This window comes from Nelusetta ayraudi, unplaced genomic scaffold (assembly GCF_046127955.1).
Source record: "Nelusetta ayraudi isolate G7.1 ecotype Tasmania unplaced genomic scaffold, CSIRO-AGI_Nayr_v1 ptg000135l, whole genome shotgun sequence".
Taxonomy (NCBI): Eukaryota; Metazoa; Chordata; class Actinopteri; order Tetraodontiformes; family Monacanthidae; genus Nelusetta; species Nelusetta ayraudi.
In genome coordinates this window covers 13,726,834-13,733,887 of record NW_027466185.1, presented here as the reverse complement: position 1 = coordinate 13,733,887, position 7,054 = coordinate 13,726,834, and positions in this window count along the sequence as shown.

Below are 7,054 nucleotides of genomic sequence, written 5' to 3'. Positions count from 1 at the left end.
TGTGTACGTAATATTATCAGCCCCTTTAGCTTAAAGCCTTGTTATAGCCATAATTTAGGAGCTCTAACACTGCGTTGACTGTGGAAAGTGTCTGAATTGTTGTTGTCGTCGTTGCTGTTCAAATGACCAAATGAAGTATTCCACAGTGTGCCATCATCACAGTAAGGATGAGGTGACCATGCAGCAGTCGGGGAGGGGGTTAAAAAAGAAAAAAAGAAGAAGAATGGCTCAGTTCATCTGGGCTCAGCTCGTTTGCGCCCGGTTCAGTCTGGTTCAGCATGCAGTTGTGTTTCCTCGGCGTGAATCAGTGTTGTTGATGTTGCTGAACTCATCTAGTTGTGAAGTGTAGCAGAATCAATTACACGGCTAGATGCTCCCAATTAGACTTGACTGATCAATGTCAGCCAAGATCAGTGCATAATCTCCCTCTCTGTCTTTCCCACTCTCTCTCTCTCTTTCTCACTCACTCTCTCACACACACGTTTATAGTTGATTTGATAATTAAATCAATCTGAGCAAGTAGAGCTTTACTAATGAAGCAATGATCTCAGATGAAATTCATCTGAGATCATTGGGAGAAGCCGTGTGTCTGTGTGTGTGTGTGTGTGTATGTGCGTGTGTGTGTGTGTGTGTGTGTGTGTACGTGTGGTATTCTTTTTTTTTTTTTTTTTTCTAATGCGGCTACGACAGCCAAACAGCGATGAGATGTCGCGGAGACAGTGCTGGCAATAGAGGCTTCTAAAGCTTTGCGTTGACCCTGATGAAGGGCACGACCCACTAACACTGTTGCTGAAGGTTCTGGACATTTCTTTTTTTTTTTTTTGCTACTTTTTTAGCCACTGCAGGAGCTGGAAATAGCAGCTCTGCTTTCGACTTCACAAGTCTCACATGGTTCGTGCGTGAGTCGGAAGTTGTCCGAGCTCTGAGCACGGAGGGTTCCAAGAAGTGGCCGGGCGAGTCGACACACACTCTTCAGGAGTTCAGTCTCGACCAATCAACACTCATCGTCATTGTTGCCGCGTGAATAAAACATTAGATTGATCGGATAAAAACAGAGAGTAGAATTGAGGATTGTTCGGTTTTCACCTTTGGTTTCCCCAAGATAGATAACTCGGCTTCTTGAGTAAACAAATCTGTTTCCCGTGAAATAACGAGATGAAACATATAACTTGAGATCTGAATGATCGCAGAGGAAATTAACTTGTTGTCTCAGGAAAACGCACGAGTGCTTCGGCCCTCCGTTGCTTTCCGACGTCCGCGTCTGTGTGTTTCGATCTCGATACACGGTCGGCCAGCAGAAGCGCCGTGCTTTGCGTTGAGTAAATTTTGCCTCACAATTTTCTGTTGTTTTTTTTTTTTTCCCGCCCTGCTCGTTTGTTCATCACATTACCATTTGACTCTCGACGCTCGCCGTGGACGTGTCTGCCCTGAACGCAACAGTGACAGTTTGATTAAACCGACGGCGGCGATGGAGTCACTCCGCCGGTTGGCTGTACGCCAGCTCTGCAGGGACGCTCCACTCTCACTGCGAGTGTGTGTGCATGTGTGTGTTTGCGTGCACGTGTATTAATTGGCTAATCACCAACGTGTGGCGCTCGCTTTCTTGAACATGCTGCTCCAGCGTTGAAAAAAAACAAAAAGAAAGAAAGAAAAGAAAAATCCTGATTAATGACACGATTCGTCACCCGGGCGATACGATGATTAACGACACGATTCATCACCATGGCGATGCCGTGGAAATAAAAGCCATTAATTTCCACTGATCGGATGACGGAGGCGTGGTGACGGGGAGGGTGGAAGGAAGCGGCGTGCGAGGTGTTGTTGTTGGAGCAGGAGGGGCAGACCCGAGGGAAGAGACGGAGGAAGTAAAAACAGAAGGGAGGGTGAGCCTTCATTTTTTTTTTTTTCTCCTCCAGCAAAAGTCGTGGGTTTTTGGACACATTTGCGTTCAGCCAACCTGAGTAGAAATGTTTAGAATAAATAAATAAATAAATATTGACCCAACATTTTGATATTTGTTCTGCACAAAACCAAATAAATCCTACAGTGCTTGCGTGGCACCTGTTGGCACACTGCCAGGTTGTTGTTTTTTGACAGGAGGATGGATTTGTTTATCAACTGTTTTGTTTCCTCTCCTAAAAGAGAGAGAGAGAAAAAAATGTGTTTTTGCACACACACACACACACACACACACACACTCAGCTGTGTGTGTGTGTGTGTGTGTGTGGTGCGTGTTTGTGTGCATGTGCGTGTTAGTTCATCCAAGATGACATAACATAAGTTTTTATGGTCCAGTAAACACTCCTGGGGTGCAGCAGCTTTAACGGGCATCTTTGTGATTCACTCATTAAATGGTGGACACGCGGGGCTGCAGGTGCCATCAGCACCAACACGGCTAACAAATCTGCGCTGCAATATAGGAAAAGATTGAGGAAATAGATTTATTCTCCTCCCTTGTGTAACCTTTCCTTCCTTGCGCTTCCGTTCCGTTTCATTGCTGTCCATCCCTTTATTGTCTTCTGACCTTCTTCTTTTTACTGCTTTTATTTCCAAAGCCAACTGAAACAATGTCAGTCAAGCGTGTTTTGTGCACCACCACCAGGTGGCGGCGTGAGCGACACAATCTGTTGCAGAGGGAAGTAAATCCCAGTAGCCGCTCCCTTTGACTTGAGTCCATGGATGTATTATAAGAACTGCATACCGGACTGGCAATATGGCGGCTGGCTGATTTTTCTTCCAGTGGCCACTCGAGGTACTGCAGCAAAGAAAAAAAAACATGGGCTGTGTCTCAGCTCGTTCTGATTGCATCCTGACGTGTCTGTAAGTGACGTTTTCCAGGATCGCTCGGATTGGCCAAAGATCATGTGAGCTACAGAAGCACGATGGAAAGTGACACTACTCTGCATGCTCTATTGGCCCATTAATGCCGAAGTCAAAAACCTTTTTGGGGTGTGAGCTGGGTGAGCAACTTCATCAGCTTCATCTTAGAAAGGCAGCGACCCGCTTGGTCTTTTTGATCTTCAAACCTTTCAGGGGCTCCCCCTGCAGGACGGGAGGTTAAACTCACGACTAAGCCCTCCTACCTCCTGAATTTATTGTCTTATTCTCAACAGGTGCACGAAAAATCACCTTTAAACAGTACAGGGGCACACCTGTAACTAAAGCAAAGTTATGCATATGTTTACGGTGTTTTAACAGGTTTGGATTTCTTTTTTTTGCCAAAGCTCACACAAAGGCACAAACATGCGCGTGCGATCCGACAAGCAGGCTGAAATCAACTGATTGCATCCTGAGTCATCAGATAAGTGCGCTTGTTGCCTTTCCCCTCCCGCTCCCCTCCTTCCCCTCTACTCTTCCCAGTTATTATCTCATAGAGAGAGAGGAAGAGGAAGAGGGGAGAGAGGAGGAGGGTGGAGAGCGGCTTTCCTCCCTGTCCCCTGTGCGGTAATGGTAACATCATGCATATTCTACGAAGGATAAAAGCAACGGGAAGCAACAATAGACCATTTTTGTGTGCATGTGTGTCCGTGCCGGCGTGTGTGCGTGCGTGCGACTGTGAGGAGGTGGGGGAGCACCAGAGTCCAGCAGACGGCTAATGGTTTTCCTTTAATAAAGCACCGAACCACTCTCGGACGATTCGCCTTCACACGCAAGCGGACAGTCACGGCTGAGATTCGCCTGAGGACAAACGCAACAATAAACAAGGGAGGGGGAGAAACAAGATGATGGGAGAGGAGGGGAGGAGACGGGAGGAGGAGAGGATGTGGACAGAGAGAGAGAGAGAGAGAGAGAGAGAGAGAGAGAGAGAGACGGCTATAATCGTTTCACATCGTTACATCATTCATCCCTCCTCTTGGAATGTGTGTGCGTATGTTTGTGCGTGTGCATGCACATGCGTGCACATGTCTACGTGTAAGAAGCTCACCTGTTTTCCTTTATTAATACACACCGAACTTGGCCACATGTTGACTCAGCTGCTGCTGTCCAGTCTCGTCATCCTCCACTTTCCATTGTCACTGACCCCTTCCCCAACCACACCCACACACGTCTCACACATTTGTGTGCTGACTAGCCTAAGGGACCCACTTCATTTTCCTGTCAAATTTCTATAGTTTTAAAGAAATATCAATTTGACATTAATCAGTACATGCAGGCCTGATGGCTCAATCTTTACGGTACTCTTTCTACAGAGTAGTGATGCTTCACATTTTTGACCTAAAACTTGGAGATGTTCTCGTGTGTGTGTGGGTGTATATATATATTGTACTGTATATACATGTATATATTTCCCCATGTGCATACAAATTAATGGTGCAGACTTTTAGGAGTTTAGGAGAATCAAATTGCCATTGAGGCACTTCAAAATCTCAATGATATAAATCACATTTCCAACATTAACATTTTTTTTCTTAAATTTCTAAAAAAAGACCAAAATTGTGTTTTTGTTTTTTTTTGTCAAAACAAAACACACAAAAATACACCGTCATATATTCTTGTTGGCAAGTATTTTTGTTGGCAACCAACAAAATAAAAGCATCCACGTGCCAATATTCTTTAAAATATAGCCAACTTCAGAAAACTGTGTGACTTGGTCAGTAACTAGCACTGCATGACACTAGTGTGTCGTCAGCTGTCTGCTACCTCAACCAGTGTTAGTTTCTTATTGGTTCTTTCCCGTTCCTGTGTCAACTCTCCAGTGCCTGGCTCAAGTTGACTTTAAAATCTATTGGCAAAAAAACTTCAGTTAACATTAAAATCAAACCCGTTTCCATTTTTTTTACTCTAAGACAAACTGTATAATCTTTTTTCCTCTTCACAGCTCCACATTAGCAGATTCTCTAAATGTTAGTCAGAGTGGGACTAGAATGTGTGTCAGGGTCTAATTTATTGATGAATCTGGCATTTTAAATTACAATTTAGGCTACTGTTTTAATGCTGTCCTAAATCCAAGACACTGGGGATATGTCCAGTCACTGTCGACTTGAGAGCTTTTCTATTTTTTCCCTATGTCTTTCTCTTTTTCTTCTTTAATTTGGACCTCCCTCTTTTGAATAATTTTCTTGTTGTCTCTCACAATGTCGAGCTGGCACTCCCTGCTGTTGAGGGCCTGTTAAAAGTGCATTTTTATGCAGGGAAGAAGCTGTAGGAATGAACTGAAATTGACTTCCGAGCATTAATGCTACACTTGGTAAAATGAGCGCAACCAAAAGACTGTGCGTGAAAAGTGGAATGTGCCGTTCTCTGTCTGGGGTTTTCAGTACCTTTTTGCTTGCTGCTGTACTTTGCACTGTGCAGGCTTTAATGTTTTTAATAATCACTTTCTACGAATCTTTGCATTTACAAAGATGCATTCAGCTTCACTGTGAATGCTCAATTTGCATGGGCAGTGGTAGTAAAACTGTCAGAGGTGCCGCAACTAAAAGTGACTAGCATGAAACCGAGCCGTCTGACTGCAGCGACAATTTTCTTTTTTCACACACGTGAATGCAGATGTGACACTTAGTGGTGTCCAATGCACCAAGGTGAACAGAAACACATTTGACAGCTATACAGACATGCAAAAGCACAGACATGCTGGATGGACACACGCACACGCATGCACACGCACGCACGCACGCACGCACGCACACACACACACACACACACACAAACACACACACACCTCGGGTCATTAAGGGCTTCAACCAGTGTGTCCTGTAAGCAGTTTAGTTCCCTGGTGGACCGGTAAAATAAAGCTGTGTACGTGCGCGTTAGTGCACTCGTGTCAGCGCTTTTGTGCCCGTTAAGCCGAAGTTACAGTTTCTCAGCCGACTTGGGAACAGTTTGTTAGCCAGCTCAGGGACGAGGACACGCTGAAAAATTATTACAAAGGAAATTGGTTCAAGGGAGAGTTCAGTGTCTGTCAATCTTCACCCTCTGTTTTATAACAGAGCAGCAGTGGCCCTTCTGGAAAGTGTCGACTCTTGTTCTCCAAACACCCTGTTGAAATTCAATGAAAATAAAGTCGTTTCACTTTTAGTACATGCAAGAAGTACGGAAAGATGTTCTTTGATTTTTGCCATGTAGGGTCTTTGTGTGTGTGTGTGTGTGTGTGTGTGTGTGTGTGTGTGTGTGTGTGTGTGTTGGAGGTAGAGGGGTGGGGCGTCAGACAATAAATCAAACAAATTTTGATTTATGGACACACGCATAACACACTCAGAGACATATTCTGCAATTTTTTTGTTTTCAAATAATTACAAGTTTTTCATCTCAGTTGTAACAAAATCAAATGATGCTTTGCATTCAATGTCCAAAATAAATAGAAAAAACACAAACACGCAGTTTTACCTTCACTTTTAATTTTCCACTGTTCACATTGTACAAATGGATTGTACAAAAGGGTGAATCTGTCATATGCCTGCCATAATTTGAAAGCATTTTGAGTTACATTCTTTGTAGGGAAGGTGCTATATAAATAAATTAGATTTGATATCAAAACATGAAGAAAAAAAAAAAGGCCAAGCACAATGCAAAGCAGAAGATGCAAGAGGGAGCAAAATAGAATGTTGAACAAGAGAGAGCAGCTGCAGCAGCAAGAGAGTGAAGCTTCCCAGCAACTGTTTTTCAGGAAGGAGCAGAGGCAGCAGCAAGCTGCAGCACTTTCCTCTCAAATCTCCTTGTTGGGTTTCACCTGTGGGACCACACCTGCACGTGCGCTGTGCTGACTGTGCACCACACACACTCACACGCCCTCCTTCATATACACACTCACACAAACACACACACACACAGCTCAGCTCAGCTCAAATCAACAGATATTATTTGAAAATATTGGGTTTCTCTCTCAATCAAAGTTGCGGAATTAGCTCTTAGGTACTCCCTTACTTTTCACTTTTTGAGAAGAAGGTTTTCTCAGATTATTGCTGCCACTGTTTACTTTGGATGCCAAGACGGCCTTTTCACTCATGTTGAGTGAGCAAGTACTTTAGATTGGTAGTTTTGGAACAGCCTGACTGTGTTTTGTGTTTGTTTTGAACAGTGTTATGCAAAAATGAGCAAGGTGGTGAATGTCGTT